The sequence below is a fragment of the Bos grunniens genome, chromosome 10, assembly GCF_055505025.1.
Source record: "Bos grunniens cultivar Pamir isolate PY7600 chromosome 10, Bosgru_T2T1.0, whole genome shotgun sequence".
NCBI lineage: Eukaryota > Metazoa > Chordata > Mammalia > Artiodactyla > Bovidae > Bos > Bos grunniens.
The window spans coordinates 90,968,995-90,992,430 of record NC_141174.1 but is presented as its reverse complement, the minus strand read 5'-3'; the positions used below and the strand labels follow the sequence as shown (position 1 = coordinate 90,992,430).

General features: G+C 42.4%; 1 long non-coding RNA gene across 3 annotated transcripts in view; it reads left to right on the top strand.

Annotated features, from left to right (window-relative positions):
* The window catches only part of LOC147365366 (uncharacterized), a 38,943-nt gene that overhangs the window by 14,880 nt on the left and 627 nt on the right, over positions 1 to 23,436 (top strand). The window contains exons 1-2 of one of the 3 annotated variants that reach the window (XR_015135465.1): positions 4,286 to 4,456; positions 6,657 to 23,126. The exons of 1 other annotated variant lie outside the window; for it this stretch is intronic. This is a non-coding gene — a long non-coding RNA (uncharacterized LOC147365366). Of the gene's footprint in view, positions 1 to 4,285; positions 4,457 to 6,656; positions 23,127 to 23,436 lie in introns of those variants that run through there. One more of the 3 variants, XR_015135466.1, reaches the window with a different exon arrangement.

The window sequence follows — 23,436 nt, the reverse complement described above, 5'->3', positions numbered from 1 at the left end:
GAACACCCAGGATTGATTTCCTTTAGGATGGACTGTTTGGATCTCCTTGCAGTCCAAGGGACTCTTAAGAGTCTTCTCCAACACCACAGTTCAAGAGCATCAATTCTTTGGCGTTCAGCTTTCTTCACAGTCCAACTCTCACGTCCATACGTGACCACTGGAAAAACCATAGCCTTGACTAGACGGACCTTTGTTGGCAAAGTAATGTCTCTGCTTTTGAATATGCTATCTAGGTTGGTCATAACTTTTCTTCCAAGGAGTAAGCGTCTTTTAATTTCATGACTGCAGTCACCATCTGTAGTGATTTTGGAGCCCAGAAAAATAAAGTCTGACACTGTTTCCACTGTTTCCCCATCTATTTCCCATGAAGTGATGGGACCAGATGCCATGATCTTCGTTTTCTGAATGTTGAGCTTTAAGCCAACTTTTTCACTATCCTCTTTCACTTTCGTCAAGAGGCTTTTTAGTTCCTCTTCACTTTCTGCCATAAGGGTGGTGTCATCTGCATATCTGAGGTTATTGATATTCCTTATTTACCACTAAATTCTCCTTTGGTTTTTTATTTTCTAAACACTTCTGTATACGTTATGTTCCTGAGGTACAAAATGTAGCCTACGTCTTCCCTTCCCATGGGCTATGCCTTGACCAAACATCTGACAGTTATGGTAATTATGCTTTCTGCTGTTCCTCCCCCGGGTTCCCTGAGGATGGGGTTTACCAGAGCCTGTCAATGATCAAACAGGCTTCTCTAGAGGAACATGAATCACTGCCAAGTTCTCTGACTTTTAGGCTGATGCTCGTCCTATTCTGGTGAATAATTTTGTTGTTATAATTATGTGGATGTAGGGCTGAGCATAGAGGGATATCTAATCCCAGTGTGGGTCTTCGTTGTGGTGTCATCAGAAGTGTTAAAGTCAGCTTCATGGCTTATTTATATTTTTTTATTATTTTATTTTTTAATTTGAAAACTTGTCTTCCACTTTTACTGATATGTAATTGACATATAGAGACTGTATAATTTTAAAATATACACTGTAATAAGTTGACTTATATACATGATGAAGTGATTATCACAAAAAAATTATTGAACATCCAGTCTTATGTAAAAACAACATTAAATAAATATAAAAAATATTTTTTCTTTGTGTTGAGAACTCAAGATTCTCTTAACTTTCATAGGTAACATACACAGTGTTAATTTTATTTCGTGGTTTATTTTCTTTTAGCTATGGATTTTTACAGCTTCACTAGGACTTAACTTTATTTTGAGGTAATCCTTAACATGCTTTACACTGGATTTCTACTGATATGAGTTAATCTTAGGGCCAAAGTAGCTGACATGTGCCAACCCTAATTAGTTAACATAACTCATTCAGACTTCCTCTTGTGTGTGCTTGGTCTCAGTCGTGTCCGACTCTTTGCAACCCCGTGGACTGTGGCCCGCGAGGCTCCTCTGTCCATGGGATTCTCCAGGCCAGAACACTAGAGTAGGCTCCCATTTCCTCCTCCAGGGGATCTTCCCAACCCAGGGATGGGCCCTGCGTCTTCTGTGTCTCCTGCCTTGCAGGGGGTTCTCTACCTGCTGAGGCTCCTCTATGGCTTACCTTTCATCCCTGCCATTTCCCATGGGGCAGGGTTACTCAGCCATCGTCTTTGTGTACCTGGTGTCTGCTCCTTTTAATCTTCTGTGTTTAGAGACCTCACCAGATGCAGATAATTACATGTGTAACTGTATCAATATCAGACATTAGTAGACTGGAACTTGTGTGTTTATAGGGTTATTAAATCCATCCAGGTGTTCATAGGGCTTCACTTTAATTGTTAAGCTACATCACCAAGTTGAGTAGGATTTTGTAAGTATAAGTTTTATCATTTAGGTGATATATTGATATTCAGTATAGTAGTTTGGGTTGGGTTAAAATTAGAATTGAAATATTTAACATTTTTTCTTTTGAAGATCATTAAAATGTACTTTATTGGTTATTTTGTTTGAGGTACATGGCAGATCCAGAGGGATATATATATATTTTTTTTACATCCATTATCTCTTTTATTGGGGTATAGTTGCTTTACAATGTTGTGCTGGTTTCTGCTGTACAATGAAGTGAACCAGCTGAGGTGTACATATATCCTCTCCCACCTGAGCCTCCCTCCTCCCCATCCCACCCCTCTAGGTCATCACAGAGCACAGAGCTGAGCTCCCTGTGCAGGACAGCAGCTTCCCACATGGTGGTGAGTATACATCAATGCTACTCTCTCTGTTTGTGCCGCCTCCTCCTTCCCAGACTGTGTCCCCAAGTCTGTTCCCTAAGTCCCTGTCTCCAGTGCTGCCCTGCAAATAGGTTCATCAGTACCTTGAGTCAACATTTTACAAGAAAAGGACATGGGGGTTTGTACAGGGTTTTATTAGCTGGAACACCATTAGCTCCTCCTGCTGTCTACTTCTTGCCCAGCAGCTGGTCTAGAGGGGAAGGGCATGTATTCAGCAGAATTAACTGGAAAACGGGACAGCAAGGAAGGCAAATTTGTGATAATTTAAAGCAACTCTGTATGGTGGCTTTTGTTTAAAAAAAAAAAAAAAAATCCCAGTTCCAGGAGCCTCTCCAGGAACCAAGCCGGCAGCGGACACAGAGCATCTGTATTAAACCCAGCCACGCCACTCTCGGCACGTCACCACACGGTCATTTACATGGAGTTTGTCAATTTATTGGGTTTCTCTGGTGGCTCAGCTGTTGAAGAATCTGCCTGCAGTGCAGGAGACCTGGGTTCAATCCCTGGGTTAGGAAGATCCCCTGGAGAAGGGAACAGCTACCCACTCCAGTATTCTGGCCTGGAGAATTCTGTGGACTGTATAGTCCATGGGGTTGCAAAGAATCGGACATGACTGAGAGACTTTTACTTTCATTTTGTCAATTTCTTACAACTGCTACACTCGACAACACTTTGATATACCATGTGTCTCTGCCATTTGCTATTGTAAAATCATGCAGAATCTATGGAAATACAGCTCAGTTCAAGTGTGGCTTTCCATTCAATTCAGTTTGGTTCAGACTCTCAGTCATGTCCGACTCTGCGTTTCCATTAAACAGCTTCAATTTACTCATCCGTACGATGAACTTTTAACCATGGTCAGAGTGGGCTTATCCAGGTCACAGGATAGTTTTAAAAATCAAATGAAGTAGTTCACTTTCAAGTAATGAATTTGTTTATTTATGTTTGGCTGTGCTGGGTCTTCATTGCTGCTCAGGCTCTTCTCTAGCTGTGGCAAGTGGAGACCACTCTCTAGCTCTGGCGTGTGGACTTCTCATTGCAGTGGCTTCTCTTGTTGCAGAGCACAGGCTCTAGGGCGCAGGCTCAGTAGTTGTGGGGCACACGGTTAATTACTCCACGACATGTAGGATCTTCCTGGAGCAGGGATCAAACCCATGTCCCCTGCATTGGCAGGCAGACTCTTCACCACTGGACACCAAGGAAACTCATGATGTAATTTATGCACAAGAGAATTTTATGGAAGCCATACATGCAAACAAGTCCAGTAGTTGGAATTCTTCAGAAGGAAGTAATGAGTGTATCATTTCAGGTTTATATTTAAAGCTTTGCTTGCATAATAGTTTAAAATCATTTCCTAAAAACACAGCAATGCACATGCCTCTAAGCGGGAAGCTGATGTAGTGGAATGCTGTGGAGAGAGAACAAGGAACTGTGTGTCTATCCACACACACACTAATCAGAAATGTCATTAGTGGCAGTTTTCTCTGGGTAGTGGAATCACAGAAAATGATTAAAACTTTCTGTTTGCTTTGCAGTAAGTAATGAATTTTCTCCCATATATGTAAAACTTTGATAACTTTTAAAAGAGACTACTTGGGGGGGAAAAATCAATGCATCCCTGTAAAACAGCATTTAGATAGCTCTCCCCAGAATTTTCATTCTACAGAATTCCACTATTCGAGGCTTGCAGTAGAACAGTAAGTGCAAGGCCATTCCTGAGTGCTATCAGAAAAGTCTGTTTAGCAAAATTACTGCCTTTCCAAGTAATCACACCAGCAAAAGAAAAGGATTTCTCTTCCATTTCCCATCACTATAAGTTCAAATTAAATTCTGTCTTCTCTTTGTTTCCTTGTGCTCTTGTCTGTGTGTTTTCTCTGTGGCTTAGAAGAGGATCATTTTGTGAGACTGTCTCTATGGAAACTCTAAGAAAATACAGAAAGAATTGGCCAAGTTGGAACGAACACACACAGTGAAATCCATTTTGTAGTCCTTTTATGGACTGTGATTGGCCAGTGCATCTGTCTTTTCTGGTTCTGAGGCTGAAATGCTTCAGCTCTCATTTTGTACAGCCTCGGCCACCTCTGAGACACCGTGTCCCTCTGACCCGAGGAGGAAGGCTTTGCTCCCTACACAACAGCCCCAGCAGGACAGCTGTTCTCATTCCCGCTGTTTCTGGGGATCTGAGGTAAAGGAGAGGAGGCTTTGCTTGCTTTGTTTACTGCTTTTCTTTCTCCCTGATGAAAGCCAAGGCCCTGTAAATGTTATTGTATTCTATTTATTCTATAATCGTTACTTAACAAAAGGGTTTAGCCTTTCTTCTCTACTGAATCTCAAATGAGAGCCTTTAAAAATGTAACTTCTCTCTTCAGGTAATGCAACAGTAACACATATTCAGGATATGACGAACTCTTGGACAGACTCTTTTGCATCCTGCTGGTTGTAGAAGCATTTTCCCTGCAAAAAGTCATCAAGATGCTTGAACAAGTGGTAGTCAGTTGGTGAGAGTGTGTGTGTGATATAGCATACACCTTGTCCAGATGGACTTATAATATCAAAAATCTCAAATTATTTAATATGTACCATTTTTGAAAATATGAACTGTTGAAGACCACTGTTGAAGACCAGCTCAGTGGATGGACTGAGTAGAAGCTCCAAAACACTTTCCAAAGCCACCCCTTATAAGAAAAAATTGTCATGGTAAATGTTTGGTGGTCTGCTGCCCAAACTGATCCGCTACAGCTTTTTGAATCCCAGCAAAACTATTATATCTGAGGAGTATGCTCAGCAAATCAATGAGATGCACCGATAGCTCCAAAGCTTGCAGCCAGCATTGGTCCACAGAAAGGGTCCAAGTCTTCTCCATGACAATGCCCCACTGCACATCATACAACTAACATTTCAAAAGTTGAACAAACTGCTATGATGTTTTGCCTCATCTACCATATTCACCTGACCTCTCACCAACCAACTACCACTTGTTCGAGCATCTTGATAACTTTTTACAGGGAAAACACTTCCACAACCAGCGGGATGCAAAACAAGCTGTCCAAGAGTTCATCATATCCCAAAGCATGGATTTTTTTTTTTTTTTTTTTGCTACAGGAATAAACAAACTTATTTCTCGTTGGCAAAAATGTGTTGATTCTAATGGTTCCTATTTTGATTAATAAAGATATGTTTGAGCCTAGTTATAATGATTTAAAACTCACAGTTCAAAACCACAGTTATGCTTGCCCCAAATTAATAGATGGACAATAGGCACATAATAAGATGCTCAGCATCACTAATTACTAGAAATGCAAATCAAAATCACAATGAAATACCACCTCACACCAGTCAGAGTGGCCATTGTCCAACCATTCTTGTAGACAAGACACAAGTCAGGGATCTTGATGTATCTTTGTACCTATTTGTATCTTTCATTCGTAAAAGTGGTGAATAGCAGAGAGGCAGAAAGTAGCATGATGTTTTGAAAGGTTCTTTATTCTCACCAAATGAGAATTTCTAGCAACATATTTATTTTAGATAAAATGGAAAGATGATATTAAATATAAAATTATGAAAAAGAAGGAACTGAAGAAGTTCTGATGCAAATGTTGTTGAACTCTTTGGTCAATCTCAGGGAGAGAGTATTAAATGTTTAATGGCATTTCAATGATGATAATCTTGGAATTAGATTTCTCCAACAGTGTTAATGCTGAGGGAGGCTATTTCATACATTTGTAAAATGTCATGTAGGTGGGATTTACATATATAGCAGCAGTTATACAGACATGCAGATAACTAACATTTGTTTGCTAATATGTATCACTGTAAATTTAAGATAGGGCGCAGAACAATAGATTAAAACATTTGTCCAGCCAATGAAACAGCAAATTAGCTAGTTGCCATGGGATTTTTAATTGGAAAATTGCTGACTAGATCCAGGCATGGTATGGTATTTTAAATTAGTGTCTTCCTTTATCAGATAATTGCAATAATTTGAGGATGTGAGAAAGAAGCAGCACATCTTTTGTCTGCTATAGTTCGTGACTGCATGAAAAGGACGTTGGTTATTCTACATCCGAAAGACTGGAAGGCTCTTAGTCCTCAGGGCAATGAGCAGGATGCTGTAACTCTGTTCCTTTGGGCACATGGAGCTTTAGAACTTCCTGTAAACCCAAGTTCAATGCTGTTACTTTGCTTAAATCTCACGTCTCTGAGTAAGTTAGTCATCATGCTACAATCAAGGAGCGTAGGTAAGCAAGTTTCATCTAGAGAACTAGAGTGCATGCCCACAGAATTTCATGCAGAAAGAAAATAATCCCTCAGATCCGTCAGACTGGCTTTTACATGGAAGTTCCTGAGCATGAATGTGTGTGATTTAATCTGCTTCTCAAACCCAGGACACCTGAACATTTGCCCGAGATCCTGAAGGAAAAGAGAGATCATGAAAGGACAAAGCAAACTTCATCACCAGCTCCTTTATGATGGTCTCTGGTGGTAGACATGACAACATGGAGAACGTGCCTACATCAGACGGTCCCCAGAGCCCAGAACCCCAGCAGGAGGACCACAGCCACAGCCAGGGGCCACCCAACTTGGAGTATCAGACTTCAGTCCCCACCACGTCTCCCAGCATGCAACAAACGATTAAACTGTTGAATGGATGAGAGAGTGTCACCCTCATGACAATGAGAGATGATCGAGGAAACCGTGCTTGTCTGATCACCTTCTAGGGCTCATCCATGTAAAATGTGAGAGTCAGTGGCCTTATTCTGCACAACACACCGCACACACACATACACAACACACAACATATGCACACAACACACACACACACAACCTTTTTCACAGAAGTAGAGTGAGGGGAGGGCCCTGGTCCCTTTGGGCTGCTGTAACAAAAGACCACAGCCATGGAGGCTTATAAACAATAGACCATTCTGGAGGCTGAAGGCCAAGTGTGGTTGGGGTCAGGGTCAGGGTCGGGTCCAGGTGGACCTCACAGGGAGATAGGGGCAGGGGCTCCATGGTCCTTCTGTAACAGCACTGACCCCATTCCTGAGGGCTCCACTCTCACGATGAAGTGTCTCTCCTGGGCCACCTCCCAGTACCATCACATGGGCATCAAGATCTAATGCGTGAATCTGGGGGAGACACAAACGTAGCAGGAGCCGAACTGAACATCCCTGGGCCATACTTTTGAGTTATTACTTTTTCACCTTTTTACTTAACAAGATAAATTTAAAAGCCAGATGTGATCAACCAGGATTACTATTCTTTGTAAAATTAAAATTAATAGAAATGTTGTACCAACTTTGCATACTTGGGGTAAACCACCCTTGATTGTGGTGTATAACTATTTTTATACATTGTTGGGTTCTATTTCAGAGAAGGCAATGGCACCCACGCCAGTACTCTTGCCTGGAAAATCCCATGGACGGAGGAGCCTGGTAGGCTGCAGTCCATGGGGTCGCTAAGAGTCGGACACGACTGAGCGACTTCACTTTGACTTTTCACTTTCATGCATTGGAGAAGGAAATGACAACCCACTCCAGTGTTCTTGCCTGGAGAATCCCAGGGACGGGGGAGCCTGGTGGGCTGCCGTCTATGGGGTTGCACAGAGTCAGACACGACTGAAGTGACTTAGCGGCAGGGTTCTATTTGCTAATATTTTCATGTAGCAATAGTTCACGTTTATGTTCATGAGAGATCTCGGTCTGTAGTTTCCTTTCATTTTTTAGAATTTGCTTCTGGCTGTGCTGGGCCTTCCTTGCTGTGTGAGCTTTTCTCTAGTTCCGACAGACGGGGGTTCCTCTCCATCTGTGGTGCGCGGCTTCTCTCTGAGGTGGCTCCCCTTGGGGAGCACGGGCTCTAGAGCACAGGCTCAGTGGTTGTGGTGCGTGGGCTTAGTCTCTCTGTGGCCTGTGGAATCTTCCTGGACCAGACATCAAACCTGTGCCCCTGCAATGGCACATGGGCTCTTCTCCACTGTACCAACAGGGAGGTTCGTTATATTGTTTCTGTTGTTTTAAACTTGTTAAAGTGTGTCTGTGGCCCAGAATGTGGCATGGTGTATCTTTGTGAGTCTTCCAGGTGAGCATGAGAACAACGTGTGTTCTATTGTTGCCATAATTCGTAGATGTGAATTGTATCCAGTTGACGAATGTTATGTGTTTAACATTCATTTATTTGGCTGTGTCGGGTCTTAGTTGCAGCATGCGGGATCTTCACTGCATCACGTGGAATCCTTTGCTGCAGCTCACAGGCTCTCTAGTTGTGACGTGCAGGCTCAGGAGTTGGGGGTGTGGGCTCTAAAGCACGTGGCTTCAGGAGTTGTGGCATGCGGGCTTAGTTGCGCCATGGCATGTGGGATCTTAGATCCTGAACCAGGGTTTGAATGTGTGTCCCTTGCATTGCAAGGCGGATTCTTAACCACTGGACCACGAGGGAAGTTCCTAGATGTTATGGTTGAGTTTCCTTCCTGATTTTCTTCCTGATGATCTGTCCATTTCTAATAGACTTGTGTTGAAATCTCCAGCTCAGATAATGGATTTACCTACGTCTTTTGCAATTCTATTAGTTGCTCCTTCACACAGTTTGCCCATTGTTAGGTTCATTCACATGAAGGATTGTTATGTCTTCTTGATAATTGATTCCTTTATCATTATTTAATACCCTCTTTATCCCTGATACCTTTCCCTGCTTTGAAGCTTGTTCTGTGAAATTAATAGGTTACTCCTGTTTTCTCTGGACTGCTGTTTATATGTGGATTTTCCTTCATCTGTTTGTCTTTACACTCAGTGTGAGTTTCATTAGACAATGTGTGATTAAGTCTGCTGTTTTGACCCAGCTTACAAACAATTATTGGTCATTTAGATCACTGACGTTCAAAGTGGTTGCTGATGTAGCTGGATTCGTATCTGCCATGTTTTTACTGTAGTTTATTTGTTGCCCTTTACCATCTAATTTTTTTCAACACTTTTCCTGCTTTTTGTGACTTTACCTGAGCATTTTGTATGATGTCATTTTCTCCCTTTTATTAGCATGTCACTTAAATATTCTTTTTTTACTTGTTTTAGTGGTAGCCCTAGAGTTTGCATCATACATTTACAGCTAATAGTAGGCCACTTTCAAATAATGTCATAATTCAAAGGTAGTATAAATACCTTAAAGTAAAAAGGCAATGGCACCCCACTCCAGTACTCTTGCCTGGAAAATCCCATGGATGGACGAGCCTGGTAGGCTGCAGTCCATGGGGTTGCTAAGAGTCGAACACAACTGAGTGACTTCACTTTCACTTTTCACTTTCATGCATTGGAGAAGGAAATGGCAACCCACTCCAGTGTTCTTGCCTGGAGGATCCCAGGGATGGGGGAGCCTGGTGGGCTGCTGTCTATGGGGTCGCACAGAGTTGGACACGACTGAAGTGACTTAGCAGCTTTGCAGCAGCAACAAAATAATCCTAGTCCCTTCCTTCAATCCCTTGAATCTTTGCTATCATTTTTAAAATATATATACAAGCATGTTGTTATTGTTTAGACACTAAGTCATGTCTGACTCTTTGTGACCCCGTGGACTGTGGGATTTACCAGGCAAGAATACTGGAGCAGGTTGCCATTTCCTTTACCAGGAGATTTTCCTAACCCAGAGATCAAACCTGCATCTCCTGCATTGGCAGGCAGATTCTTTACTGCTGAGCAACCTGCGAAGCCCGTATACAAGCATACACAAGCATATATAAGTATATTATATATGATTACATAATTGAATATATTCTTGGTAGTATTCTTTAACAAAATGTTATTTGATAGATGCATGAGAACTAAGAAAAATAAAAGTTTATTTTGACTTCACTTATTCTTTCTTCAGTGCTCTTTCTTCCTTTATATAGGCCTAAATTTCTGACCTTCTCTCTAAACAATTATTTTTTCCTTCTGTCTAAATAATTTATTATTTTCCTTCTCTAAAAGCTCCATCTTGGACCTAGAAAGGTATTTCAACACCAGACAAGGTGCTTTGTTTTTGTTTTCCCCCGCTCTGGTGTCTCTCAGGATTTCTTGTCTATCTTTGGTCTTATGGAGATTGAGCATAAAATTCCAGCCGGTATTGTTTCATAACTGTCAAAATGATGATGCCATTAAAGTGCTGCACTCAGTGTGCCAGCAAATTTGAAAAACTCAGCAGTGGCCATCAGACTGGAAAAGATCAGTTTTCTTTCTTATCCAAAAGAAGGGCAATGCAAAAAAATGTTCAAACTACCACACAACTGTGCTTATTTCACATGCTAGCAAGGTAATCCTCAAAATCCATCAAGATGGGCTTCAGCAGTACGTGAACCAAGAACTTCCAGATGTACAAGCTGGATTTAGAAAGGCAGAGGAACCAGAGGTCAAATTGTCAACATCCATTGGATCATAGAAAAAGAAAGAGAATTCCAGAAAAACATCTACTTCTGTTTCATTAACTATGCTAAAGGCTTTGTTTGTGTGGATAACAACAAACTGTGGAAAATTCTTAAAGAGATAGGAACAACAGACCATCTTACTTGCCTCCTGAGAGACTTGAATGCAGGTCAAGAAGCAACAGCTAGAACCAGGCATGGAATAATGAACTGGCTCAAAATTGGGAAAGAAGTACGTCAAGGCCATATACTGTCACCTTGTTTCTTTAATATCTATGCAGAGAACATCATAAGAAACACTGGGCTCAATGAGTCACAAGCTGGAATCAAGATTACAGGGAGAAATATCAACAACCTCAGATACGCAGATGATACCACCCTATGGCAGAAAGCAAAGAGAGACTAAAGGGCCTCTTGATGAGAGTGAAAGATAAGAGTGAAAAAGCTGGCTTAAAACTCAACAGTCATAAAAAGATCATGGCATCCGGTCCCATCACTTCATGGCAATAGATGGGGAAACAATGGAAATAGCAACAGACTTTATTTTCTTGGGCTTCAAAATCACTGCAGATGATGACTGGACCATGAAATTAAAAGACACTTGCTCCTTGGAAGAAAAACTATGACCAACCTAGACAGCATATTAAAAAGTAGAGACATCACTTTGCCAACAGGGATGCATCAAGTCAAAGCTATGGTTTTTCCAGTAGTCATGTATAGATGTGAGAGTTGGACCATAAAGAATGCTGAGTACCGAAGAATTGATGCTTTCGAACTGTGGTGCTGGAGAAGACTCTTGAGAGTCCCTCAGACAGCAAACAGACCAAACCAGTCAATCCTAAAGGAAATCAACCCTGAGTATTCCTTGGAAGGGCTGACTCTGAAGCTCCAATACTTTGGCCATCTGATGCGAAGAACTGACTCATTGGAAAGGACCCTGATGCTGGGAAAGATTGAAGGCAGGAGGAGAAGGGGACGACAGAGGATGAGATGGTTGGATGGCATCACTGACTCAGTGAACGTGAGTTTGACCATATTCCAGGAGACAGTGAAAGACAGGGAAGCCTGGCGTGCTGCAGTCCATGGGATTCCAAAGAGTCGGACATGACTTCATGACTGAACAACAACAAATGGGTTCATACATTTCATTTGTTTCTTTCTTTCTGCTCCTTCAGTTAGGCCCTGATGACCCCAGGTGGGTTAGGCTCTCATTCTTAGGATTCCCCAAGTGCAGCCTCGTTAAGAAGAACAGAGTGCTGTCTCTGTTAGAGCACAAAGGCTTTTCTCACTGGTATTTAATGTGAGGACCAGGTTGAACTCCTCAGGGAAAAGCCCACAATCTTGTGGGTGTCCCTCCATCATTAGGTCCTTCTGGAGTTTTTAACACAGGTTGTCGCCCATGAGCCTCAGGCAACTCATAAATTACAGTTAAGGCTTTCCTAGCCCAGGACTGGCTCCTGTGGTAATTTCCACTTGTGTGTCTCCACTCCAGATGTTTCGTTACCCCATGTGGGATTCAGAACCGGAACAGAGGTGGGTAATTCCTGGCTCCGGGGCAGCTAGGCAGTGAGGAAACCTGAGTAAGTCAGCCTCTGTAAAGTGGTTTCTCTTGAGGTCAGGTCTGGTGAAGGCCTGGAGCATTGGGGGAAAATGACACTGAAACAAAAGTGTTATGAAGAAGTCCTTGGACCTTATAAGCAAAAGCAACATTCCTTAGTGCCAATAAAAAGTGCACATTAGGTTTTGACTTGATTTACTGATCATCAGTCCTTGAGTTGAGAAGATCCCTTGGAAAATGGAATGGCTACCCCTCCAGTATTCTTCCCTGGAGGATTCCATGGACAGAGGATCCATATGGTCACAAAGAGTCGGACACAACTGAAGCGATTGACACACTTTTGCTTCTTATCCAGTGTAATGGAGCAAGATGTCACCAGTGACATTTATATGATAAAAACTTTTAAAGCTTTGAACATGCAGTTTTGTTAGTCTAACTTCATCCTCTCTATACTCAGAGACCACACATTATAAGTACAAGCTGGGAGGATATCTGTGCAAGTAATTCAGGGAAGCTTGAGACTTGTGACTGTGTCAGCTGGATGTGATGACTCCGTGACAGACACGTGTGTGTGAGTGACTGGTTGTCTTGGAGACGAGATATTCAGGGCCACATAGAAAGACAGTTCAGACATTGTCTTGACCGAGGTCTTCCCAACAGGGCGATTCCTAAATGACAGACTCCGAAGAATAAGTAGTCTGTTCCTGGGAACCACACGCAAGTCTCCTCATCAGATGTTTGTTTACATAGCAAATCATTGCCTGAGATACTGAACCACCCTGAATCCTTGACACGCTATTTTTGTGTGATATAGAAATTCACAAGTGTGCTCTCGGGCGACTGTACAAGCCAGCTAAAGTAATTTAGCAGGTTCAAGGCCACTTCTGCTTTCACCTGACTCATTCTTTTTAGAGAGATCTGTTTTTAAGGTAGGGTTTAAATGGTGCATGAGACCTGAATCTCTTTTTTCCTTTAAAAAAAATAAAACTTATTGGTGTATAATTGCCTTACAGTGTTCTGTTTGTTTCTACTGTACAGCAAAGTGAATCTGTTGTATGTACAACTATATCCCCTCTTCTTTTGGATTTCCTTCTCATTTAGGTCACCAAGGGGGACAGAGGAGTGAGATGATTTGGGGGACTGGGATTGACATATATACATTATTGATACTATGAATAAAATAGATAATTAATGAGAACCTACTGTACAGCACAGAATCTTTAAAAATTTTTTTTATTTATTTGCTTATGGCTGTGCTGGGTCTTCACTGATGTGTGGGCTTTTTTCTAGGTGTGGTGTGTGGTGGTTTCTCTTGTTGCTCCCAGGCTCTAGAGCACAGGCTCAATAGTTATGGCACAGGCTTAATTCTTCTGCAGCGTGTGGGGTCTGCCTGGACCAGGGATGGAACCCGTGTCTCCTGCATTGGCAGGTGGATTCTTTACCACTGAGCCACCAAAGAAGCCCCCAGAATCTTTTTAAAACACTCTTCTGTCAGTTCAATTCAGTTCAGTCACTCAGCCATATTCGACTCTTTGCGATCCCATGGACTGCAGCACGCCAGGCCTCACTGTCCATCACCAACTCCTAGAGTTTAATCAAACTCATGCCCATTGAGTCGGTGATGCCATCCAACCAGCTCATCCTTTGTCGTCCCCTTCTCCTTGTGCCTTCAATCTTTCCCAGCATCAGGGTCTTTTCAAATAAGTCAGTTCTCTGCATTAGGTGGCCAAAGTATTGGAGTTTCAGCTTCAGCATCAGTCCTTTCAATGAATATTCAGGACTGATCTCCTTTAGGATGGACTGGTTGGATCTCCTTGCAGTCCAAGGGACCCTCAAGAGTCTTCTTCAACACCACAGTTCAAAAGCATCAAGTTTTCAGCTCTCAGCTTCTTTTATAGTCCAACTCTCACATCCTTACATGACTATTGGAAAATCCATAGCTTTGACTAAAAGGACCTTTGTTGACAGAGTAATGTCTTTGCTTTTTAATATGCTGTCTAGGTTGGTCATGGCTTTTCTTCCAAGAATCAAACATCTTTTAATATCATGGCTGCAATCACCACCTGCAGTGATTTTGGAGCCCCTCAAAATAAAGTCTGCCACTGTTTCTACTGTTTCCCCATATATTTGCCATGAAGTGATGGGACTAGATGCTATGATCTTAGTTTTTTGAATGTTGAGTTTCAAGCTAACTTTTTCACTCTCCTCTTTCACTTTCATCAAGAGGCTCTTTAGTTTTTCTTCACTTTATGCCATAAGGGTGGTGTCATCTGCATATCTGATGTTATTGCTATTTCTCCTGGCAATCTTGATTCCAGCTTGTGACTGATCCAACCCAGCGTTTCTCATGATTCACTCTGCACAATAAGTTAAATAAGCAGGGTAACAATATACAGCCTTGACGTACTCCTTTCCCAATTTGGAACCAGTCTGTTGTTCCATGCCCAGTTCTAACTGTTGCTTCTTGACCTGCATACAGATTTCTCAGGAGGCAGGTCAGGTGGTCTGGTATTCCCATCTGTTGAAAGATTTTCCACAGTTAGTTGTGATCCACACAGTCAAAGGCTTTGGTATAGTCAATAAAGCAGAAGTAGATGTTTTTCTGGGACTCTCTTGCTTTTTTGGATGATCCAGCAGATGTTGGCAATTTGATCTCCGGTTCCTCTGCCTTTTCTAAATCTAACTTGAACATCTGGAAGTTCACGGTTCATGTACTGTTGAAGCCTGGCTTGGAAAATTTAGAGCAGTACTTTGCTAGCATATGAGATGAGTGCAATTGTGTGGTAGTTTGAGCATTCTTTGGCATTGCCTTTCTTTGGGATTGGAATTAAACTGACCTTTTCAAGTCCTGTGGCCACTGCTGAGTTTTCCAAATTTGGTGGTATATTGAACTGTGGTGTTGGAGAAGATTCTTGAGGGTCCCTTGGACTGCAAGGAGATCAAACCAGTCCATCCTAAAGGAAATCAGTCCTGAATATTCAGGAAGGACTGATGCTGAAGCTGAAACTCCAGAACTTTGGCCACCTGATGCAAAGAACTGACTCATTTGAAAAGACCCTGATGCTGGGAAAGATTGAAGGTGGGAGGAGAAGGGGACGACAGAGGATGAGATGATTGGATGGCATCACTGACTCAATGGACATGAGTTTGAGTAACCTCCAGCAGTTGGTGATGGACAGGAAAGCCCAGTGTGCTGCAGTCCATGGGATTGCCAAGAGTTGGACGTGACTGAGCAACTGAAATGACTTACTGACTGAATGCGGCACTTCCACAGCATCATCTTCTAGGATTTGAAATAGCTCAACTGGAAATCCATCACCTCCACTAGCTTTGTTTGTAGTGATGCTTCCTAAAGCCCTCTTGACCTTGCATTCCAGGATGTCTGGCTCTAGGTGAGTGATCACACCATTGTGATTATCTTGGTCGTGAAGATCTTTTTTGTATAGTTCTGTGTATTCTTGCCACCTCTTCTTAATATCTTCTGCTTCTGTTAGGTCCATACCATTTCTGTTGTTTACTGTGCCCATCTTTGCATGAAATGTTCCCTTGGTATCTCTAATTTTTTTGACGAGATCTCTAGCCTGTCCCATTCTATTGTTTTCCTCTATTTCTTTGCATTGATCACTGAGGGAGGCTTTCTTATCTCTCCTTGCTAGTCTTTGGAACTCTGCATTCAAATGGGTATATATTTATCTTTCCTTTTCTCCTTTGCCTTTAGCCTCTCTTCTTTTCTCAGCTATTTGTAAGGCCTCCTCAGACAGCCATTTTGCCTTTTTGCATTTCTTTTTTTTGGGAACGGTCTTGATCACTGCCTCCTGTACAATCATCTGGAAAACAGAGCAGAAACTGTTTTAAATTAAACACAAGTTTAAACTGTTTGATTATGGCATTATATTTGCATGAATAAAGATGATAGTTTCATAAGACAATTTTAAAATGATATGAAAAAGAAAAAAGCCTTTCAAATAAATGGCCTAATGTTGTAGTAGTGAAATAAAAAGGACAAAGATTTAAGAAAGAGAAGAATCAATAAAAACATATTTGTGAGGAGATGAGAGTATTCACTTTTTGTTTGAATAGTATATTGATTAAATATTGGCTCTGATTACCACATTCAGCCTTTGAAACAGTTCCATCCACGGCACTGATGCTGACTTTGAATGTCATGTCAGGGCTGAGTCACCGGAACTGGGTGGTGGAATTTTACTAGTAAGGCTTTGTGCGTCCCCATTTCGGTGTGGACCACGGGAGAATGCGGGAGACATTGCAAGGCCTCAGGCAGAATAGGGTTGGGATGAGCATGGTTGCTCTAAGTTGATGTGCTGGTGATGGTTCACATTCTAAGATGCGACTTCAGAGGCAGACATAATTGAGCAGTAAAAAAAAAAAATATTTCCCTTGATATGAAATTACCCCTCAGCCCTCATTACTGTGCATAAAATAGATAACTAAGGGGAACCTACTGCACAGCATAGGGAACCCTACTTGGTGCTCTGTGATGATCTAAATGGGAAGGAAGTCCAGAAATGAGGGGATTTATGTATCTGTATAGCTGATTCACTTTGCTGTATGGTAGAAATGAACACAACATTGTAAAGCATCTATACCCCATTAGAAAACAAACAAACAAAACAAAAAACCTGACTGCACATTAGGCATTTGAGTAGGCCCTAGGGTTGCAAGCAATGGATAAGCAATCAAAACCTGTCCTCATGGAGCTCAAGGTCTAGTGAGGAGAAAGAGAAGACGGGGGATTAATAAATCTATAAATAAAGGAAACTGCAGAGATATATGTCATTAAGCACTGTGAACGAAACAAGCAGGGAAGCTATTTAGGGAATTTCTGGTGTTGATACAGTGTTTGTAAAGATGGTTAAGGGTTATCTCTCTAAGAAGGTAACATTTGAACAACAGCCTGAGGGTGCAGGAGCTCGTTGTGTGCCAGAGATGAGGGGGACACTTGTGGAAGCTTGTTCTCAGGCGAGGGAACAGAACCTGCAAAGACCCCAAGGCAGGGGCGCAGGGAGGAAGCCTGTCTGTCTGGGGCCAGGGAGAGGGAGCAGGACTGAGGAGACTCGGCTCACAGGTTATGTATTGTGGTGGCTGTGGATCCTGCTCCCAGTGACAGGATGGCTTTGGAGGGGGTGGTAAAGAGAGGCCTTGTCGACTTAGTGTGAACAGCCGGTAGATTTACATTTAGCCTCCAGTTCTATCACACAGGGGATTTGTTTTTAAGTTTGTAACATCATATTAGGGCTTCTTAGGTGGTGCACTGGTAAAGAATCCACTTGCCAGTGCAGGAGGTGCGAAAGACACGGGTTTGATTCCTGAGTTGGGAAAGTCCCCTGGAGAAGGGCATGGCAACCCATTCTACTATCCTTGCCTGGAGAATCCCATGGACAGAGGAGGCTGGTGCGCTACAGTCCATGTGGTCTCAAAAAGTCGGATATGACTGAGCGACTGAGCATATTGTCAAATGAAGAAAAGTATTAGAAATGCCCAGGGGTCCAATAGCAGCTGGAGAAGGAGATGTTGACTGTCCCATGAATGTGAAACCATCTTAGGAGATGATACACACTTTCTCTAGCATACAAATCCTTCTATAACCATAGAACTCTACAAAAGGCACTTTCCCACTTTCAAATATTTCATGTGTGTGTGTTCTTTCTGTTGTAAAGAATGTAAGTTTGTACTAGCTTGCTTTACTGATCATTGAAAACATTTATTTAACAGAAAGTTGCTTTTAAAAAGCAGATAAACAGTCAGCAAAGATCATTAAAATGGTTTATTTTTAAACTCCCTTCTAAGAGTAGGTCACTGCAGTCAATAAATGTGTTATTCATACTTTTCAGCACAGTTATATTTTGCTATTTGAGACACAGCATGGACCACTTGTGAGTCTTATGTTTTGGCTTTGATTTTTATTTTATTTTCGGCTGTACTGGGTCTTCTTGCTGCATTCAGGCTTTGTCTAGTTGCTGCGACAGGGGGCTCCCCTCTAGTTCCTGCTAGTGCCAGGGCTTCTCATTGCGGTGGCTTCTTTTTTTTGTGGAGTATGTTGTGGGCTCTCGGTGCACGGGCTTCAGTAGTTGTAGCGTTCAGGCTTAGCTGCCCCGCAGCATGTGGGATCTTCCCAGGCCAGGGATTGAACCTGTGTCCCCTGCACTGATAGGTGGAAGCTTACCCAGTGGACCTCCAGGGAAGTCCCACTTGTTAGTCCTGATACTTGACACTGTGCCCCTGGATCTTGATGTGTTGGTTTTAGACTCACAAAGGCTTCACACCCCTGACTCTATGCAGGTGTGATGGAGGTGGAGATGCCCACTGTGCATGGAGAACTCTGAGGTTCCACTTGGTGCCTGAATGAGAGAGAGTGCATCCGTGCAGGGGCGGGAGCTGGAGTGGGGCCAGCTAATCCAAGTTACCTAATGGACGCTAGGGACCCAACTGCAGCAGGAACTCCGAATGTCATCTTGTAAAAAGGAGACAGACGTACATACCTGAGGGCAGACGACACAGGACACAGGCACTCGTTGCTCCTCTTCTTCATCTCATGCTTTTGGTGTCGGGGCTGGGTGACCTCACAGCCCAGGTCTGGCTGAGGCTGTAAACGCTGGTGGTCGGTGGATGTGATTCAGTGCCTCCGTTTGCCTAGCGGTTGCTCATTCACAGTGAAAGTGTTAGTCACTCAGTTGTGTCAGATCTTTGGGGTCCCATGGACTGGAACCCGCCAGACTCCTCTGTCCACGGCATTTCCCAGGCAAGAATACTGGAGTGGATTGCCATTCCCTTCTTCAGGGGATCCTCCTGACCCAGGGCTCCGACCCATGTCTCTTGCTTGGCAGGCAGATCCTTTACCACTGAGTCACCTGGGAAGTTCGAACCGCTCCTTAGGTGAGAGCAAAGCCAGGGAGTGCAGGTCAGCCCCACAGTCATCCGAGCAGTGTGCTTCCTCCTTCATGAGAGAAGGCACCTCGGGCTCATCTCCTCCAAGTGTGTCTCCCTGGAAATAAAGCTGTGATGATTATCAGTCTACTTACTCCCGAGAAACAGTCCTCAGAAACGTTAGTCTAGTTTTTATTGATGTAAACACACTAGTATTCACGGTGAACCCCAGTAGGCACTGAAACGTTTCTGTCGACCCCGATGCTTGAGGAGAAAAAGTTTTCCTTTATTTTGTATTAGATTACTAGTCATGAGTAAACAAGTGTAATCTTTTTTTTTTCAACACATCTGGGTAAATAATTCAGATGTAATCCTTTCTTATGAGTCATACGAAATTGTAAATTGTCTAATATGTGCTTAACTGACTTTGTGCTTAAGATCACAAACAGTGAGACTAAAAATGATAATAATGAAATATAGCCATTATTTCTGCTTATGATGACTTTATAATAGTAAGTACAGAGCTGAACCTCTACTATTCTCTTGCCATTTATGTAACATGCACCAAAATATTTCCATTTTAGATCCTGTTACATTGTATTATAATTGTGGGAATTGTCACAGTTCCCTATGCTACACTTTAGGAATATGTTGTAACATTTTTATAAGTCAAGATTTATAAGTCAACCAAGTTGTTTTCACTTGGAAAAATTACTGGGCTCCAGGAGTGCAGACTCAGCCTGCTGCAAACCTTCAGGACGCAGTTCAGTGGGCTTCTTTAGTTGGCAGAATAGCATGATAAAAAGAGCCAATTACATGACAAAAATAAGGGCCGCTTTTGTCAGCCATAGCATGCATAGTTTGCTTGCAATAAAATGATGGTTATAGTCCTTGTTTATCTGAAGTGTTTAAATGTTGTTACTATAATATTTTCCTTCAGCACATTTCACCATCTTGTAACATTTATTTGCAATCATATAATAACATTACTCAATATTCTTACTTAGTAAAAATGGACTCAATATTTCTTTTTCTTAAAACTTATTTTAAAATGTATTTAGCTGCCATAGGCCTTAGTTGCAGTGTGTGGACTGTTTCATCTTCATTACAGTGTGCGGACTCTTTATTGCGACATGTGGGATCTAGTTCCCTGACTGAGAGGGTAACAGGCAGGAAGGCTGCTGCTGCTAAGCTGCTAAGTCGCTTCAGTCGTGTCCGACTCTGTGCGACCCCAGAGACAGCAGCCCATCAGGCTCCCCCGTCCCTGGGATTCTCCAGGCAAGAACACTGGAGTGGGTTGCCATTTCCTTCTCCAATGCATGAAAGTGAAATCGCTCAGTCGTGTCTGACTCTTAGCAACCCCATGGGCTGCAGCCCACCAGGCTCCTCCGTCCGTGGGATTTTCCAGGCAAGAGTACTGGAGTGGAGTGCCATTGCCTTCTCCAGGCAGAAAGGCGAGGGGTCTCCAAATGGAGAAAATAGGCTACAAGGGTCAGATGTTTTTTATCTCTCTCTTAAGTGGCAGGAGGAAACAAACCACAAGTGTCAGATTTTTTCCCCTTCTCTACACAAAATTAAAAGATTTCTTTGTTGTTGCCATGGTCCTTCTGTGTTGCCATGACAACACCTGGCTCCACCTGAACTATTCTCAAACCTTGAGCTAACCAATGTGTTTTCTTATGGAAATGTTTTTCTTAAGCTATGTTAATGAACTGTGTATTTACCTAAGACTCTGTCTTTCTTCAAGTCAATAAGACTCAGAACTGACTTGACAAACCAGTATGTTTTATTCAACAAACCAGTGTGTTTTAATTATGCAAGTGTTCTCTTAAGCTATGTTAATGAGACTATATATTTGCTTGGAAACCTGCCTTGCTTCAAGATTCATGTCAATAGTTTTATGGCCTGGGCCAATTCACCTTGTGCCAATGTTATCTCAAAATGCATATTGTGGGTGAGAGGCCTGGTGCCACTCTCTGAGTTTCGAGATGTTTCCTTTCTCTAATTAGCAGCCTGCTAGTAGGTATATCAGTTCAGTTCAGTTCAGTCGCTCAGTCGTGTCCGACTCTTTAAGACTAGCAGGGGGGCACTTTTTCTGCCCCCTTCCAATGTCTATGTCAGAAGCCTTCTCTACCTGTTTTATACTTTAATAAAACTTTATTACACAAAAGCTCTGAGCGATCAAGCCTCGTCACTGGCCCCAGGTTGAATTCTTCTCCTCCGGAGGCCAAGAATCCCAGCATCTTTAATGGCTCAGCAACAACCTGTCATGATCAGGGATCAAACCCACAGCCCCTGCACTGGGACTGTGGAGTCTTAGCCACTGGACCACCAGGGAAGTACCTGGACTCAGTTTTTTTGATTCATCTAATTGCCGCTGTCCTTTCTTTTATGATACATTCAGTCTTGTACTTGAGCATTTACTATTTGAAATAAATTCACTGTAGTTCCATTTTTTACACACTTTTCTCTACTGCAACATGGTATCTTAGATTCCATCTGCTTTATTTAGGTCATGGAGATGAGAGTGAGTGATGAAGTGTGTGTGGAGCTAATAGTACCATCAGTCCCGGTTTTCCTAAACATGAATTTAGAAATACACTTCACGCCTCCATCTCTGAGTCAGTCTGTTTTGTGGGACACACCAAGCACAGCTGATCAAATAGAGCTTTACTATTTTCCTCCAAACTATCATTGTTTATGGGCTGGTGGCTCAGATAGTAAAGAATCTGCCTGCAATGAGGGAGACCTGGATTCGATCCCTGGGTTTGGAAGATTCCCTGGAGGAGGGCATGGTACCCATTCCAGTATTCTTGCCTGGAGAATCTGTATGGACAGAGGAGCCTGGCGAACTACAGTCCATGGGGGTTACAAAGAGTCGAACGTGACTGGGCAACTAAGCACAGCACAGAACATCATTGCTTCTATGCCAATTACAGGACTCCCCCGGTGGCTCAGTGGGTAAAAAAATCCACCTGCAGTGCAGGAGTCACAGGACATGCAGGCTTGATCCTGCGTTGGGAAGATCCCTTGGAGGAGGAAATGGCAACCCACTCCAGTATTCTCGCCTGGAGAATCCCATGGACAGAGGAGCCTGGCAGGCTACAGTTCATGGGATCACAAAGAGCAGGACTAAAGCAGGCACCCATGCATATGACAATTACACTTCAGTACTTCAATGAAACAGTTTAAGAAACAGTAATTACCAGTAATATAGACATGCATATGACAATTACACCCATGCATATGAAAATTACACTTCAGTACTTCAATGAAACAGTTTAAGAAACAGTAACCACCAGTAATCTAGACATTTCCATTGTACTTCTATGAAAGTAACAGGAAATACTCTTTTAAAAATTGGGTCTTCTATTCACTTCGTTGCTGTTCAGTTGCTAAGTTGTGTCCAACCCTTTGCGATTCCATGGACTGCTGCCTTTTTACACTGTTCATGGGGTTTTCCAGGCGAGAATATCGGAATGGGTTGCCACTTTCTCCTCCAGTGGACCACATTTTGTCAGAACTCTTCACTATGACCTGTCTGTCTTGGGTGGCCCTGCATGGCATGGCTCATAGTTCCACTGAGTTATGCAAGCCCCTTTGCCAGGACAAGGCTGTGATGTATAAAATAGATAATTAAGGAGAACCTACTCTACAGCACAGGAAACTACTCAGTGCTCTGTGCTGACTTAAATGGGAAGGAAATCCGAAAATGAGGGGATATGTGTATACATGTGGCTGATTCACTTTGCTGTACAGCAGAAATTAACATAACAGTGTAAAGTAGCTATACTCCAATAAAAAAAAAGTAAAGAAAAATAATGTGACTGTTCCAATTTTGTTTAAAGGCATTAGAATGAACATAACTCAGCTAGAGATATGTGAATCTTCTAAAGTCTTATGAAGTACTCAAAGCATAATTCAAGAAATAAGAAAATGATGAATGAGAAGATGGATGTTAACTGAGCCTACTGTAGTAATCATTTCTCAATACATATCAATCAAAACTGTCGTGGTGTATGCCTTAAACTTATACAGTGATGTATGTCATTTATTTCCTAATAAAGCTGTAAAAGTAATAAAATAAATTTTAAAATTAAAAAACAAAAAACAGGTCTTATTGGGGTCATTTAGATCAGCCCCATGAGAAGCCTTCTGTCTTCAGGGGGTCTTCCTTCAAGCACCAACCTCCCCTTCCAAAGTTTCAGGGTTTCCTCAGTTCCTATGTACAAAATCAAAGCCTCTGAAATGGTACACAGAAGTGCTCCTAATCTGAACCTTGTAAATCGCCCTCACCTTCTCTTATACCCAAACACTTCTTCATCTTAGGTATGCAGAG